Source organism: Kogia breviceps, unplaced genomic scaffold, assembly GCF_026419965.1.
Source record: "Kogia breviceps isolate mKogBre1 unplaced genomic scaffold, mKogBre1 haplotype 1 scaffold_143, whole genome shotgun sequence".
Classification (NCBI taxonomy): Eukaryota; Metazoa; Chordata; class Mammalia; order Artiodactyla; family Physeteridae; genus Kogia; species Kogia breviceps.
In genome coordinates, this window is record NW_026711602.1 from 225743 (window position 1) to 243143 (window position 17401).

General features: G+C 45.0%; 1 long non-coding RNA gene across 2 annotated transcripts in view; it reads left to right on the plus strand.

Moving 5' to 3' along the window:
- The window catches only part of LOC136793477 (uncharacterized), a 62158-nt gene that overhangs the window by 34894 nt on the left and 9863 nt on the right, over positions 1 to 17401 (plus strand). For both annotated transcript variants that reach the window (XR_010838767.1, XR_010838768.1), the window contains one exon: positions 11786 to 11878. This is a non-coding gene — a long non-coding RNA (uncharacterized lncRNA). The remainder of the gene's footprint in view (positions 1 to 11785; positions 11879 to 17401) is intronic.

Here is a 17401-nt window from a genome sequence, read left to right on the forward strand (position 1 = left end):
TTAGTTAGCATAAGAGGAGCCATTCCTGCAAGAACCTTGAAGGCCAACACACAAGAATGTAAAAGTGAACCATGCATGCTGCTATGAAGGAATATTCCACAGCAGTTGAGTACACTTTGTTTAAGGTTAACAAGAGTTTAAAAATTATTGTTTTAAGAAACCAATATTCATATGATGAAAGAATTTCATCGTAAAGAATCTCTTTCCCTAAACTTGACATTAGCTAAAGTCAAGATTAGATTAAGGTCTAGGGGTAGTGTCAGTTAATGACCTAGTTTTAGTGTCAAGACCTTACTTACTTAGAGAATCAAGGCCTAAAATTTAGGACCTGCGTCAAGATTTTCGGTAGGGACAGCGTCAGACCTGACTTATGGAGAACGTCAGGGCCTGAGTGAGGCCTAGCGTCATCCCCGTAGCTGTAGACACAGTCAGGGCATGACTTAGGAGCAGCATAAACACCTTGGTTGGGTCAGCGAAAGGTCATAGTGAAAGACATGAGCAGGCCTTGAGTGAGTCACAGAATCAAGGCCTCCGTTAGGGAAAGCTTCAGGGCCTGAGTTAGGCACAGTGTCTGGTCTTCACTTAAAGACACCGACCGGTTTGGGACAGTGTCAGGATCGTGCATAGAAATGTGTCAGGAAATTATCTCAGGACAGTGTCCGGATTTTAGTTATTGATTGCAACAGGTGCCATGTTAGGGACAGATTCCGGGCTTTAGTGAGAGATAGTGTCAAGGCCTTTGTTCGGATTGGTCAGGGCTTAGTTAGGCATACTATTAGGGTTTCATTTAGGATAAGATGCAGGACATTAGCTTGGGACAGAGTCAGGTTCCGGGCCAGGGATAACGTCACGAAATGACCCAGGAAAAGCGTGAAGACCTTCGTTATTGCGAGCCTCAGGGCCTTACTTAGGACCAGCGTGAGGGCCTAAATCAGGACCACTGCCAGGGCTTCCTATACAGACAGCGTCAGAGCATAAGGAAGGTACAGCCAAAGGGCCTAAGTGAGGCTTATCTTTAGGGCCTGAGTTCGGGACACTGTCAGGGCATGACTTAGGAGCAGCAGAAGGGCCTCTTTGGGATCAGCGTCAGGTTCTTCATTAAAGACATTATCAGGGCCTCTGTTAGGGAGAGCCTCAGGGCCTTATTTATGGACAGCATCAAGGCTTAGTTTTAGTCAGTTTCAGGACCTTGGTAAGACCTGGGTCAGGATATTAACTCAGGATAGTATCAGGATTTTAGATATTGGCGGCAGCTGGGCTTTAGTTAGAAACAGTGTCAGGGCCTGAGTTAGGACTAGCATTATGGCCTTTGTTAGGTATAGTGTCAGGGACTGAGCTAGGAGTTGTGTGAGGGCCTTTGCTAGGGACAGTGTCAGGGCCTGAGCTAGGATGAGCCTCCAGGCCTCAGTTTGGGACAGGTTCACAGCCTTGAGACTAATTTCAGGACGTTATTTAGGGACAGCATCAGGGATTTAGTTAGCATAACAGTAGGCATTCCTACAAGCACCCTTTAAGCCAACACACGCAGATGCAGAAGGAAACCATACACGCTGGTATAAAGGAATATTCCGCAGAAGTTGAGTACATTTTGTTTAAGGTCGGTAAGAGTTTAAACATTATTTTTTTCAGAAAACTCTATTCAGAAGATGAAAGAATTTCATCCTAAAGAATCTCTTTAGATAAATTTGACATTAGCAACGGACAAGGTTACATTCAGGTCTAGGGCTAGTGTCAGGTAATGACCTAGGTTTGGAATCAAGCCCTTAGGTACTTAGAGAATCAGGGCCTAATTTAAGACCTGTGCCAGGGCTTCGGGTAGGGACAGCGTCAGAGCCTGATATAGGGAGAAGGTGAGGGCCTGAGTGAGGCCCCTAGATGCAGACACTGTCAGGGCATGACTTAGGAGCAGCATTCAGGGCGTTTGTGGAGTCAGCATTCGGGTCATAGTGAAAGACATGAGCAGGGCCTGAGTGAGTCAGAGAATCGAGGCCTCAGTTAGGGAAATCTTGAGGTCCTGAGTTAGGCACAGCCTCTCGTCTTCAGTTAAGGACAGCGACAGGCCTTTCTTTGGGACTGTGTCTGGTGGGTGGATAGAAATGTGTCAGGATATTAGCTCAGGATAGTGTCCGGATTTTCATTATTGACTGCAGAAGGTCCCATGTTAGGGACAGATTCTGGGCCTTAGTGAGAGATAGGGTGAAAGTCTTAGTTAGGATCAGTGAGCGACTTAGTTAGGGAGAGTATTAGGGTTTCAATTAGGATAAGATGCAGGACATTAGCTTGGGACAGAGTCACGATCCGAGCCAGGGATAGTGTCAGCCAATGACCTGGGTTGGTGTCAAGACCTTAGTTACTTAGAGAATCAGGGCCTAATTTAGGACCTGTGTCAGGGTTTCGGGTAGGGACAGCGTCAGAGCCTGACTTAGGGAGAACATCTAGGCCTGAGTGCGGCCTAGTGTCAGCCCACTAGCTGGAGTCACAGGGCATGACGTAGGAATAGCATCAGGGCCTTTGTTGGGTCAGCATTCGGGTCATAGTGAAAGAAATGAGCAGGGCCTGTGTTAGTCACAGAATCAAGGCCTCAGTTAGAGAAAGTTTCAGGGCCTGAGTTAGGCACAGCCTCAGGTCTTCACTTAAGGACGGCAACAGGCTTTCTTTTGGAAAGTATCAGGACAGTGGATAGAAAGGAGTCAGGGTAATAGCTCAGGACAGTGTCCGGATTTTAGTTATTGATTGCAGCAGGGACCATTAGGGATATATTCTGGGTGTTGGTGAGAGATAGTGTGAAGGCCCTTGTTAGGTTTAATCAGGGCTTAGTTAGGGATACTATTAGGGTTTCATTTAGGATAAGATGCAGGACATGAGCTTGGGACAGAGTCAGGTTCCGGGCCAGGGATAGCGTCGCGAAATGACCCAGGAAATGCGTGAAGACCTTCGTTATTGAGAGCATCAGGGCCTTACTTAGGACCAGCGTCAGGGCCTAAATCAGGACCACTGCCAGGTCTTCCTATACAGACAGCGTCAGAGCATAAGGAAGGTACAGCCAAAGGGCCTAAGTGAGGCTTATCTTTAGGGCCTGAGTTCGGGACACTGTCAGGGCATGACTTAGGAGCAGCAGAAGGGCCTCTGTGGGATCAGTGTCAGGTTCTTCATTAAAGACATTATCAGGGTCTCTGTTAGGGAGAGCCTCAGGGCCTCATTTATGGACAGCATCAAGGCTTACTTTTAGTCAGTTTCAGGACCTTGGTAAGACCTGGGTCAGGATATTAACTCAGGATAATATCAGGATTTTAGATATTGGCGGCAGCTGGGCTTTAGTTAGAAACAGTGTCAGGGCCTGAGTTAGGACTAGCATTATAGCCTTTGTTAGGTATAGTCAGGGCCTTTTCTAGGGACAATGTCAGGTTCCGGGCCTTAGTGAGAAGTCGTGTCAAGGCCTTAGGCAGGATTATTCAGGGCCCTAGTTACGGAGAGTGTTAGGGTTTCATTTAGGATAAGATGCAGGACATGAGCTTGGGACAGAGTCAGGTTCCGGGCCAGGGATAGTGTCAGGAAACGACCAAGAGAAAGCGTTAAAACCTTAGTTATTGAGAGCATCGGGGCCTGACTTAGGACCAGAGTCAGGCCCTAAATCACGACCACTGCCCTGGCTTCATATAAGGACAGCATCAGAGCCTAAGTAAGGTACAGCCCAAGTGCCTAAGTGAGGCCTATCTTTAGGATCTGAGTTAGGGAAAGTGTCAGGGCATGACTTAGGAGCAGCAGAAGGGCCTCTGTGGGATCAGCCTGAGGGTCTTCATTAAAGACATTATCAGGGCCTCTGTTAGGGAGAGCCTCAGGACCTCATTTTCGGACAGCATCAAGGCTTACTTTGGGTCAGTTTCAGGACCTTGGTAAGACCTGGGTCAGGATATTAACTCAGGATAGTATCAGGACTTTAGATATTGGCGGCAGTAGGGCCTTAGTTAGAGTCAGTGTCAGGGTCTGAGTTAGGAATATCATTATGGCCTTTGTCAGGTATAGTGTCAGGGAGTGAGCTAGGAGTAGTGTCAGGGTCCGAGTTACGTGTAATGTCAGGGTCTTGGTTAGGGACAGTGTCAGCGCCTGGGTTAGCACGAGTCTCCAGGCCGTAGTTAGGGAGCGGTTCACAGCATCGGGAGTAATTTCAGCGCCTTATTTATGTTCAGCATCAGGGATGATTTAGTTAGCATAAGAGGAGCCATTCCTGCAAGAACCCTGAAGGCCAACACACAAGAATGTAAAAGTGAACCATGCACGCTGCTATGAAGGAATATTCCACAGCAGTTGAGTACACTTTGTTTAAGGTTAACAAGAGTTTAAAAATTATTGTTTTAAGAAACCAATATTCATATGATGAAAGAATTTCATCGTAAAGAATCTCTTTCCCTAAACTTGACATTAGCTAAAGTCAAGATTAGATTAAGGTCTAGGGGTAGTGTCAGTTAATGACCTGGATTTGGTGTCAAGACCTTAGTTACTTAGAGAATCAAGGCCTAAAATTTAGGACCTGCGTCAAGATTTTCGGTAGGGACAGATTCAGACCTGACTTATGGAGAACGTCAAGGCCTGAGTGAGGCCTAGCGTCAGCCTCCTAGCTGCAGACACAGTCAGGGTACGACTTAGGAGCAGCATAAACACCTTGGTTGGGTCAGCGAAAGGTCATAGTGAAAGACATGAGCAGGCCTTGAGTGAGTCACAGAATCAAGGCCTCCGTTAGGCAAAGCTTCAGGGCCTGAGTTAGGCACAGTGTCAGGTCTTCACTTAAAGACACCGACCGGTTTGGGACAGTGTCAGGATCGTGCATAGAAATGTGTCAGGAAATTATCTCAGGACAGTGTCCGGATTTTAGTTATTGATTGCAATAGGTGCCATGTTAGGGACAGATTCCGGGCTTTAGTGAGAGATAGTGTCAAGGCCTTTGTTCGGATTGGTCAGGGCTTAGTTAGGGATACTATTAGGGTTTCATTTAGGATAAGATGCAGGACATGAGCTTGGGACAGACTCATGATCCGAGCCAGGGATAGTGTCAGAAAATGACCTGGGTTGGTGTCAAGACCTTAGTTATTTAGAGAATCAGGGCCTAATTTAGGACCTGTGTCAGGGCTTCGGGTAGGGACAGCGTCAGAGCCTGACTTAGGGAGAACGTCTAGGCCTGAGTGAGGCCTAGTGCCAGCCCACCTGCTGGAGACACAGTCAGGGCATGACGTAGGAACAGCATCAGGGCCTTTGTGGGGTCAGCATGCAGGTCATAGTGAAAGACATGAACAGGGCCTGTGTTAGTCACAGAATCAAGGCCTCAGTCAGGGAAAGCTTCAGGGCCTGAGTTAGGAACAGCCTCAGGTCTTCACTTAAGGACGGCAACAGGCTTTCTTTTGGAAAGTATCAGAACAGTGGATAGAAATGAGTCAGGATATTAGCTCAGGACAGTGTCCGGATTTTAGTTATTGATTGCAACAGGTCCCATGTTAGGGACAGATTCCGGGCTTTAGTGAGAGATAGTGTCAAGGCCTTTGTTCGGATTAGTCAGGGCTTAGTTAGGGATACTATTAGGGTTTCATTTAGGATAAGATGCAGGACATGAGCTTGGGACAGAGTCAGGTTCCGGGCCAGGGATAACGTCACGAAATGACCCAGGAAAAGCGTGAAGACCTTCGTTATTGAGAGCCTCAGGGCCTTACTTAGGACCAGCGTGAGGGCCTAAATCAGGACCACTGCCAGGGCTTCCTATACAGACAGCGTCAGAGCATAAGGAAGGTACAGCCAAAGGGCCTAAGTGAGGCTTATCTTTAGTTCCTGAGTTCGGGACACTGTCAGGGCAAGACATAGGAGCTGCAGAAGAGCCTCTGTGGCATCAGCGTGAGGGTCTTCACTAAAGACATTATCAGGGCCTCTGTTACTGAGAGCCTCAGGGCCTCATTTTCAGACAGCATCAAGGCTTACTTTGGGTCAGTTTCAGGACCTTGGTAAGACCTGGGTCAGGATATTAACTCAGGATAATATCAGGACTTTAGATATTGGCGGCAGTAGGGCCTTAGTTAGAGTCAGTGTCAGGGTCTGAGTTAGGAATATCATTATGGGCTTTGTTAGGTAATAGTGTTAGGGAGTGAGCTAGGAGTAGTGTCAGGGTCCGAGTTACGTGTAATGTCAGGGTCTTGGTTTGGGACAGTGTCAGGGCCTGGTTTAGCACGAGTCTCCAGGCCGTAGTTAGGGACAGGTTCAGAGCATCGGGAGTAATTTCAGCGCCTTATTTATGTTCAGCATCAGGGATGATTTAGTTAGCATAAGAGGAGCCATTCCTGCAAGAACCTTGAAGGCCAACACACAAGAATGTAAAAGTGAACCATGCATGCTGCTATGAAGGAATATTCCACAGCAGTTGAGTACACTTTGTTTAAGGTTAACAAGAGTTTAAAAATTATTGTTTTAAGAAACCAATATTCATATGATGAAAGAATTTCATCGTAAAGAATCTCTTTCCCTAAACTTGACATTAGCTAAAGTCAAGATTAGATTAAGGTCTAGGGGTAGTGTCAGTTAATGACCTAGTTTTAGTGTCAAGACCTTACTTACTTAGAGAATCAAGGCCTAAAATTTAGGACCTGCGTCAAGATTTTCGGTAGGGACAGCGTCAGACCTGACTTATGGAGAACTTCAGGGCCTGAGTGAGGCCTAGCGTCATCCCCGTAGCTGTAGACACAGTCAGGGCATGACTTAGGAGCAGCATAAACACCTTGGTTGGGTCAGCGAAAGGTCATAGTGAAAGACATGAGCAGGCCTTGAGTGAGTCACAGAATCAAGGCCTCCGTTAGGGAAAGCTTCAGGGCCTGAGTTAGGCACAGTGTCTGGTCTTCACTTAAAGACACCGACCGGTTTGGGACAGTGTCAGGATCGTGCATAGAAATGTGTCAGGAAAGTATCTCAGGACAGTGTCCGGATTTTAGTTATTGATTGCAACAGGTCCCATGTTAGGGACAGATTCCGGGCTTTAGTGAGAGATAGTGTCAAGGCCTTTGTTCGGATTGGTCAGGGCTTAGTTAGGCATACTATTAGGGTTTCATTTAGGATAAGATGCAGGACATTAGCTTGGGACAGAGTCAGGTTCCGGGCCAGGGATAACGTCATGAAATGACCCAGGAAAAGCGTGAAGACCTTCGTTATTGCGAGCCTCAGGGCCTTACTTAGGACCAGCGTGAGGGCCTAAATCAGGACCACTGCCAGGGCTTCCTATACAGACAGCGTCAGAGCATAAGGAAGGTACAGCCAAAGGGCCTAAGTGAGGCTTATCTTTAGGGCCTGAGTTCGGGACACTGTCAGGGCATGACTTAGGAGCAGCAGAAGGGCCTCTTTGGGATCAGCGTCAGGTTCTTCATTAAAGACATTATCAGGGCCTCTGTTAGGGAGAGCCTCAGGGCCTTATTTATGGACAGCATCAAGGCTTAGTTTTAGTCAGTTTCAGGACCTTGGTAAGACCTGGGTCAGGATATTAACTCAGGATAGTATCAGGATTTTAGATATTGGCGGCAGCTGGGCTTTAGTTAGAAACAGTGTCAGGGCCTGAGTTAGGACTAGCATTATGGCCTTTGTTAGGTATAGTGTCAGGGACTGAGCTAGGAGTTGTGTGAGGGCCTTTGCTAGGGACAGTGTCAGGGCCTGAGCTAGGATGAGCCTCCAGGCCTCAGTTTGGGACAGGTTCACAGCCTTGAGACTAATTTCAGGACGTTATTTAGGGACAGCATCAGGGATTTAGTTAGCATAACAGTAGGCATTCCTACAAGCACCCTTTAAGCCAACACACGCAGATGCAGAAGGAAACCATACACGCTGGTATAAAGGAATATTCCGCAGAAGTTGAGTACATTTTGTTTAAGGTCGGTAAGAGTTTAAACATTATTTTTTTCAGAAAACTCTATTCAGAAGATGAAAGAATTTCATCCTAAAGAATCTCTTTAGATAAATTTGACATTAGCAACGGACAAGGTTACATTCAGGTCTAGGGCTAGTGTCAGGTAATGACCTAGGTTTGGAATCAAGCCCTTAGGTACTTAGAGAATCAGGGCCTAATTTAAGACCTGTGCCAGGGCTTCGGGTAGGGACAGCGTCAGAGCCTGATATAGGGAGAAGGTGAGGGCCTGAGTGAGGCCCCTAGATGCAGACACTGTCAGGGCATGACTTAAGAGCAGCATTCAGGGCGTTTGTGGAGTCAGCATTCGGGTCATAGTGAAAGACATGAGCAGGGCCTGAGTGAGTCAGAGAATCGAGGCCTCCGTTAGGGAAAGCTTCAGGGCCTGAGTTAGGCACAGCCTCAGGTCTTCACTTAAGGATACCGACAGGGATTTTTTTGGGACAGTCAGGATGGTGCATAGAAATGTGTCAGGAAATTTTCTCAGGACAGTGTCCGCATTTTAATTATTGTTTGCAGCAGGGACCATTAGGGACAGATTCTGGGCCGTAGTGAGATATAGTGTTAAGGCCTTAGTTAGGATTAGTCTGTGCCTTTGTCATGGAGTGTATTAGGGTTTCAGTTAGGAAAAGATGCAGGACATTAGCTTGGGACAGAGTTAGGTCCGTTCCAGGCATAGTGCCAGAAAATTATTGAGAGCATCAGGACCTTAGTTAGGCCCAGTGACAGGGCCCTAAATCCGGACGTCTTCCAGCGTTTTGTATACAGATAGCGTCAGAGCCTATCTAAAGTACAGCTAAAGGGCCTAAGTGAGGCCTGTCTTTAGGGCCTGAGTTAGTGCCACTGTCAGGACATGTCTTAGGATCAGCATAAGGGCCTCTGTGGGATCAATGTGAGGATCTTTGAAGACATTATCAGGGATTCTATTAGGGGTAGCCTCATGCCCCCATTTATGGACAGCATCAAGGCTTACTTTGGGTCAGTGTCAGGAGCTTGGTAAGACCTGGGTCAGGATATTAGCTCAGGATAATGTCAGGACTTTAGATATTGTTGGCATCTGGGCCTTAGTTAGAGACAGCGTCAGGGACTGAGTTAGGGAGAATTTCAGGGCCTTAGTTATGCTAGAGACTCCAAGACCTTCCCTGAGTTCTAAAGGGCTGATTCGAACAGTTGCTAATCATGGAAAGGAGGGACTGCACAGACCAAAGAAGAACAGAATAGAATGAACAGTGCAGCCTTGGGCCAAGATTCTGGTTTTGCCTCAAGGGATACAGTTAAGAGCATCTTTGGGCTCTTTAGCAACCTAAACCCCCCCACAAAATAGAAGATTTTAGTCTTCATTCCAGAGAAGGTCCTCAAGAGACCATCTGAGGTCAGGTTATATTTAGTTAAGGCCCTGTACACACAGTAATCCTTAGGATACCTGTCTCCTTAAACCATTGCTGTAAAACTCCTCACCAGATCCTCCTGCATTGGGACACACGGTTTTTGAGGGTCGGAGTTTTCTGTGTCCCCCTTTGGCTGCCAAAGGAGTAAAGCTATTCTTCTCTACTTCCTGCAAACCTCTCTCTCTGAGATTTGATTTGGCACTGGTGCACAGAGGTTGAGTTTTCGACATCAAATTTAGTACCCAATGTGGGGCTGACTTGGGGATCCCCCTGTGGGTCCCCTGACTTGATCGGACACTGAGATTTTCTCCACACTAGTCTCTTTCGAGAGAGTGTAAGGTTGGAGAATTCCTTTAGAGGCCAAACCACCTGGGACCCTTGCCTGGAAAGGCCAAGCCCCAGTCATCCCAGCAGTTAGAACTCTAGGGCAGGAGTAGATGGTGGAAGAGGAACCACCCTAGCAGCTGCCGAGGCCGTCTTTGCCTTGAGGACGTTCCTCTGTTCCTCCTGCCTGGACTGCCCTGAATGTCCTACTCCAAGGGATTATTTTGGGGAACCAGAAAAATAGCATTTGGGATGTTGCAGCACCTCAGCCAGTGTGTGGTAACTCCCCTGGCAAGCAGTCTGAGGTCCTTTTAGCCCTGTACATTTGGGGGAACCTTGGTTCCCATTTGGGTGACTTTTCATTCCAGGAAATCTCATTTGGAAGGTGAACCACTTGGACAGAGGTCACAGGCTAAGTTGAGACTTGGAAGCTGATTTGAGTCTTGTGCTGTTTGGTTGTTGGTTTCTCTTTGGTTTCTGGTTCCTTTGGTGTGAGGCTTCCATTGGTGTTTAGGATTTTGTTGTGTTCTTAGTCCGTGGTGTGAGTGTTCCATGGTTCAAACGTAAGAAGTGCTTCTTCTTCAGTTCCATCTGAGAGCCAATGGGCAAAATCCTGGCAGACTGGTCAACCTATAGTTGTAAACCTAAGAGTAAGAAAAGAATGAAATTCTATTGTAATTTTGTCTGGCCAATGTATGGATACATTCTTGAAAAATGAGGAAAGGTGGTCTTTGAATGATAGCCTAAATGACTATACTATCCTTCAGCTAGAGTTATTTTGTCACAGGAGGAGAAAGACAAAAGAAATTCCATACGTTCAAGCATTTATGAAACTACGTAATAAAGGAGGTGAGCGGCTAGGTAACAGGCTGATGGTACAAAGAGAAAAGAAAGTCACTTTGTACTAGAGCTCGTTGTGTCTGAATGCAGAAAAAAATAAGGGACAACATAAGATGGATACAGAAGGTGGTGAACATTTGTGAAAAGGGAACATGGAGGGAAGAGTTGTGCCTGACCACGATATTCTAAGATGGATTTTGTTGGAAGTGGGTTAGGGCAAGCCTGCATTTTGTTTCTCCCTCCAAAGTTTTCTTAGAATGCTGCTTTTGATTGTGAACAGCTGGTGAGTTCCTTTGCCTGTGTCTGTGATCTGTATTTTTGTTTGAAATCTCTTTACTTTGGTTCAGTGAATAAGTGTTTTTTGGCCAATTCTAACCGTTCTTTTGATCTCCAGCTAACTTTGGGATGCTTTAGAAGGCCCTTGAGCTATCTCAGAGAGAAATGTTTGATTAGTATATTAAATTACATGGAATTCCTAAAAATCTAGTATGTCCTGGTAAAATTGGAAGTCCTTCCCCTCAAGCTACTTAGGACTTGGAGCAATTGGATAAATGACACCTCTGTATTGAAGTGTGTATTTATGAAAGTTACTGTGTTGGCTTCATTTTGCCCCGATGTTTAAGAGGAAAGGAAAATTACATAGTGAAGTTATCAGAATGTAATGACTCATGATGTATCACTGTTTGCTTTAGGTCTACTGCTAAAAGCACATGTACAATGCTTGTGTGACAATTGGGTATGAATAATAAAATGTATGGCCTATATAAAGCGTTTTGTCATTAACATACCTCTGAGCATGTTCACGATACCTGATCAGTATTCCCCCAAAGTGGATTAACTAGGCAAATAACAAGGAGGCCTAGCACTGAGGGACATGATCTACACCAGGGCCAAACAGCTGAATCATTCTGGCACTGAGGGATTGACATTTTGATCATCAGTGCTTTCTATTGAAAGACTTGGAATCAAAAGGAAAAAAACTTCACGTATTGAGGTGTGAGGAAATCTCTCTGGCTTATACATGGTTTAACTTAAATTATACTGACCAGAGTGGCCTGTTTTGTGGCCTTTTAGATACGAATTGTACATCTGCTTTGGCATTGAGGAAGGGAATGCATTTTACAGTCAAAAAGGAGTAGTAACTATGGTTCAGACATCCAAGATAAACCTAAGTGACCTTTGTAGATGTGATTTAGATGCATTCCTGAATTCTTTTTCTGTTTTCTTTTTAAGTTTTTTTTGGATGTGGACCATTTTTTAAGTCTATTGAATTTGTTACAATATTGTTTCTGTTTCATGTTTTGGTTTTTAGGCCACGAGGCATGTGAGATCTTAGCTCCCTGCCCAGGGCTCAAACCGGCACCCTCTGTGTTAGAAGGCGAAGTCTTAACCATTGAGCCACCAGGTAAGTCCCCGCATAACTGTATTGTTGAAATTGAATTTCTGAGCTACATCAGACTCAGGATGCCACTAGCCATTCTGAAAACAATGTCTGCTGGTAGCTGCAACCGTACGTTTTCAAGGACTCCTATCTTAACTATTAAATTTCAAACAGTGACTTTAGATCAGATACTATTAGAAAGATGAGACATATGTGTAGTGTTCAGTAGCTCCTGTTATGGATATGTCAATACTACATCACAAGTTAAAACCTACTTAGGTAGAATTAGACAACTTGCTACGAAATCTCTCTGAAGTGCCAGTTCCAGACCAGGTTTCAGGCTTATTCTGCTGAATTCCTAAGGGGATGCACACTTTGGGATGGCATCAGGACTTTAGTAAGGACAGTGTCAGGACCATGGTAAGAGATGGATCAAGATATTAGCTCAGGATAGTGTCAGCACGTTAGTTATTGGCGGCAGCAAGGCTGATGTTAGGGACAGCTTTAGGGCCTTAGTTAGGGACAGCATCAGAACCTGAGATAGACCAAATATCAAGGCCTAGGCTAAGACTAGGGTCAGGGCCTTTGTTAGGGACAATGACAAGGCCAGGGTTAGGCCTAGCATGAGGATGTGAGTTAGGGACAACCTCAGGGCCTCACTTCGGGACAGTGTCAGCGCTTACTTAGGGAAAGGGTCAGTTAGGGTTAGGGTTAGGGCACAGGTTAGGATTAGGGTAAAGATTAGGCTATGGCTACCGGTTAGGGTTTTAAGGGTTAGGGCACGGTTTAGGACTAGGGTATGGCTTAGGTTTAAGCATTTGGGTTAGGGTTAGGGCACAGGTTAGGATTAGGGTAAAGATTGGGGTATGGATACGTGTTAGTGTACGAGTTAGGATTAGCGTACAGGTTAGAGTTAAGTTTAGGGTTAGGGCACGGGTTAGGATTAGGGTATAGTTTAAGGTATGTCGATGGGTTAGAGTTAGTGTATGGGTTAGGTTTAGGGTATGCTTTAGGGTTGGGGTATTTATGAAACCTCTCCCACTCTCCCGATATCACTTAGCAGGTAAAGTAATATTATTTCGACTCCAGGAATGGAGAAGAATATAGACGCTAGGATAAGACAAATAACACACACATTATAAATAAATCTCATTAGGATTTTGTTTGTAACCTGTACATTAAAACACTAGTGCTTAGGAAATCTATTGGAGGCAGAAGCAGTAAAGGGTAGTTTTATGGGAATAACATCACAGATTTTCTGTAGAATACACAGATTTTGACTGGTTAGCAAGTCAAGGAGGCATGCTTTTGTTCTGAAGATATAAACCCTCTTCTAAATTGAGCTCTTATTGGAAGTTAGACATTTTCTCTTGCTGTTGTATTGTTTTGTATTTGCATGATTATTCTGCTTCCATCTCCCTTGTTAAACCGTTGATTAAGGGAAGAGTGCCATTACTGAAAGGAGGTAACAGAATTTTTCTCAAAAACAGAAGGAAATGGTTCTCACCTAACTATTAAGAAATAATCTCTATACTGGTGTACTGACAAAATTATGATTCAGGGATAATAATCCTATGTTGTAACAAGGGAAATTTAAAAAGATTAAGGGAAAAGATAATATTTTACCACTTGCCATCCTTTCCCACTCTCTGAAATGACTAGTATAATGTGGAGAATTCTCATTTCATCTGTAAGGAATGCATGAATTAGGATATGGGGGTTAACAGATAAGTACTGATACATATGAAAGACATAATCAAAAAACACCTAAGGAATACAGAGAGAGGTCTACTCAACACTCTGTAATAACCTACACGGGAAAGGATCCAAAGATGAATAGATTGATACATACATATGATGAACCAGATGCAGTACACCTAGAACACACACCACATTTTTATCCAATTGGCTGTGATACTAGATAACAATTAAATTTTAAAAAACACACAAGAAGTAAGGAGATATAAGCTCTTGGGGGTTTGCCCTGACACACTGCACTCTCATTTGCAGCCTACTAACACAATTTCCAGGAAGCCTCTGTTGCAGGAAAACCCAGAGTTGGAAATGGAGAAATGCTGCCGCCTTGTGGCCGTTTCCCGCAAGAGCGGCTTCAAACGCATAGCTATGGGTCACTTAACATTCACAAGGACTCCGGCCTCTAAAAGACACCTGCCCTCAAAAAAAAAAAAAATGTCCTGAGCTCGGCCGTGGCCAAAAAAATTCAAAGCAGGCAAATGTGTCAAAGAGATAGTATGATAGAGGTAAGTTTTACTCACTCTTTATCAAAAAAAGGAAAATGGAGAAAAGCTCAACCTCAGGAATGATCAGACTCCTCTAAGCTACAAAAAGCTTTCAGCTCACCCAAGTTAACTACCGTCAGCCAAAAGACTACAAACAATAAATGCTGAAGGGGTTTTAGAGAACTCTGTTCCCTCTGTCTGCGGAGGACATGTCTAGTTGTAACAGCCAATAATGAGAACAGAAAGGAGCTGCGTTTTCAATTAAAAATTGAGCCACCCTTCCATCCAGAACACCCACAGCCGAGCCTCTCACCTGAGAAGACGGGCTGCAAGAGCTGCACTCCACGAGTTTTCACAGTAGCCAAGACACCGAAGCAACCCAAATGTCCATCAACAGATGAATGGATAAGAAGAGCTGGTCCGTGGACACAGTGGACTATTAGCCATGGAAAACAAGGAAACACTGCTCTTTGAGGCACCCGAGATGAGCCTAGAGATCATCACAGAACATGAGTTAAGTCGGAAAGCAAAAGGCATACCGTATGACATCACCTATAGGCGTTATCTAACAGCTGACACAAATGAACATATTTCCACAAAGAAAGACACTCACACACTTAGAAAACAAACTAAGCTTAAGTAAAATGAAAGGTGGGGGGAATGGATAACTTAAGATTAGTGTCACCATATGTGTACAAATACGTATTAAATATATATATCAAACAGACCGACCATATAGCAAGGGAGGTCACCAGAACACTCTGCAATAATTTACATGGGAAGAGGATCTGTACAAGAATATATATATATATATATATATATATATATATATATATATATATATATATATACATATAAAACGTACAAATGAACCAGATTCTGTACATATAGGACCAACAGTATTCTAATCATTACCCCGATTTAAACAAATTAAAAGAGCGAACAAGAAGTAATGTGACATACACTTCTGGGGTTTTTTCCTGGCACATTCCATTCTAATTGACAACCTGGGAACAGGACTTCCAGAAGGCTCTGCTGCCCTAGTAACCAGATGTGGGAATGTAGCAATGCTGACGCCTTGTGGCCGTTTCCCACAGCAGCAGCTTTAAAGTCAGTGCTAATGGTCACTCAATATTCACACCCATTGCAGGCTTGTAAATGACACCTGCCCTCCAAAACAAAATCCTGGGGTCGAAAATCGACCAAAAAAGTCCAAAGAGGGCAACCTTCCAAGAAGACAATTTCGAGAGGTTTATTGTACTCACGGTTTTTTTTTTTCTGTTTTTGTTTAACAGAATAAAAAAAGGCGTGGAAAAATGCTGAACCTTAGGAATTATTAGACACGAAAATACACGTTACAAAAACCTATCATGTCACACGACTCAGCATGGCCAGCAGCAAAACTTCTGCAAACAAGAAATGCTGACGGGGTGGTGAAGAAATGCGTACCCTCGGTTCTAAGTGGGACGTGGTAAGAGCCCCTAAGGAAAACACAGTGGAGTTGCCTGGAAAGGGTCAACATTGAGCGACCGTTCAATCAAGCATAGCCACTGCTGGGTCTATCACCTGAGAGGATGAGAATCAAAAAGACACGGGCTGGCAATCCTGCAATCCAGCAATGTTTACCATAGCCAACACTTGGAAGCAATGAAAATGCCCAGCCACAGAGGAATGCAGAAAGGAGCAGTGGTCCATGGACACAATGGAAGAGTACTCCAGTGAAAAGTAGAAATTCCATTTTAAAAACAGATATAAGTAAGGAGACATCAGCTTTGGGGGGTTTCTCCAGACACATCCCACCGTCATTGATAACCGAGGAACACCACTGGCAGGAAGGTCTGTTTCACTAGTTACCAGAGTGGGAAACGCAGAAATGCTGCAGCCCTCTGGCCGTTACCTGCAACGGCAGCTTGAAAACCCGTGCTAATGGTCACTTCGTGTGCACAAGTCCTGGAGGGCTGTCAATGAAACCTGCCCTCAAAATGTCTTGAGGGAGGTAGTGGCCAAAATATTTCAAAAGGCGGCACATACTTCAAGAAAAGAATGTGATGAGGTAAGCTACACACACAGTTTGAAGAAAAAAAGGACATCCCTGAAAGCTCAATTTCAAGGCTTTATGAGACGCATGCAAATCCAACCACAGAGGTATCGGCTCACACCAGTCAGAAGAACCATCAGCAACAAGACTACCAACAATTCATGCTGAAGGGGTTGTGGAGAAGTGCATACCCTCTAGGTTAAGTGGGACTTTGCCGCCAGCCGCGGCGGGTCCTCAAAGTGTAGCAACAACCGACGAGAGGGGGTAGGGAACTGAACGCACCAAGGTATGGGATCAGAAGGGCACAAGCAACTGACGCTTGCAAGGCAAGTTTAATAACAAAGCCTAGCCGTATATATACCCCTAAAGCAGGGACTTTGCTTCGTCACGCCTTATCGGCATCAGCTGGTTGGTTGGCTTCTCGGCTTAGTCACACCTTATCAGCATCAGCTGGTTGGTTGGCTGCTCGGCTTCTCCCTCAAAGGCACCAATTTCCCCTCCAGGGTTGCTTTTCCTAGCTTTAGGGAACAACCAGGGACTCCCAGTAACTGAGCAGGTCCCTGGAGCGATTTGGCCAAAGGCCATCTCCTTTTGTATGTTCATACCATAAAGTCCAGGATGCATACCAAGGAGAGTACAGTCGGGCCCTGAGGCTTAGGAGGGTCTTAGTGGCGCCTTCCTCAGAGGGCAATGCTCGCCACAGGACTTCACCTGGTAAGAGGCACTAATGGGAACAGAATGGAGGTGCCTTTACAAGGTAAACACTGAGTTACGATATGATCCAGCAGGCCCACTCGTGGGCCTATAACCTAAGAAAGAAGACAGAAGTGGAAAGACACAGGCAGGCAAATCTGCATTGCAGGAGTATTACAATAGCCAGGACATGGAAGCAAGCAGAAAGTCCATCAACAGATGAGTGGACAAAGAAGAACAGGGACCTGAACAGATGGAATATTAGCCAAGGAACAAAAGGAAACAATGCCATCAACAGCAACATCGGTGAGGCTAGAGTTCATCACGCACCTTGCAGTAAGTCACAGAGCGAAAGATACATAGCCTACGATATCACTTATAGGTGTTCCCTAAAAATTGATATCACTGAAGATATTTCCACAGAGAAAGGCAATCACAGATGCAATAAACAGATTTATGGTTCACCCATGGACAGGTGTGAGAATTGTGTACATTAGGAAATTGGGTTTAAGAGAGGGATACAAACACAGGTGAAATACAAAATCACCAAAGGCCTACGGAATACCAAGAGAAGAG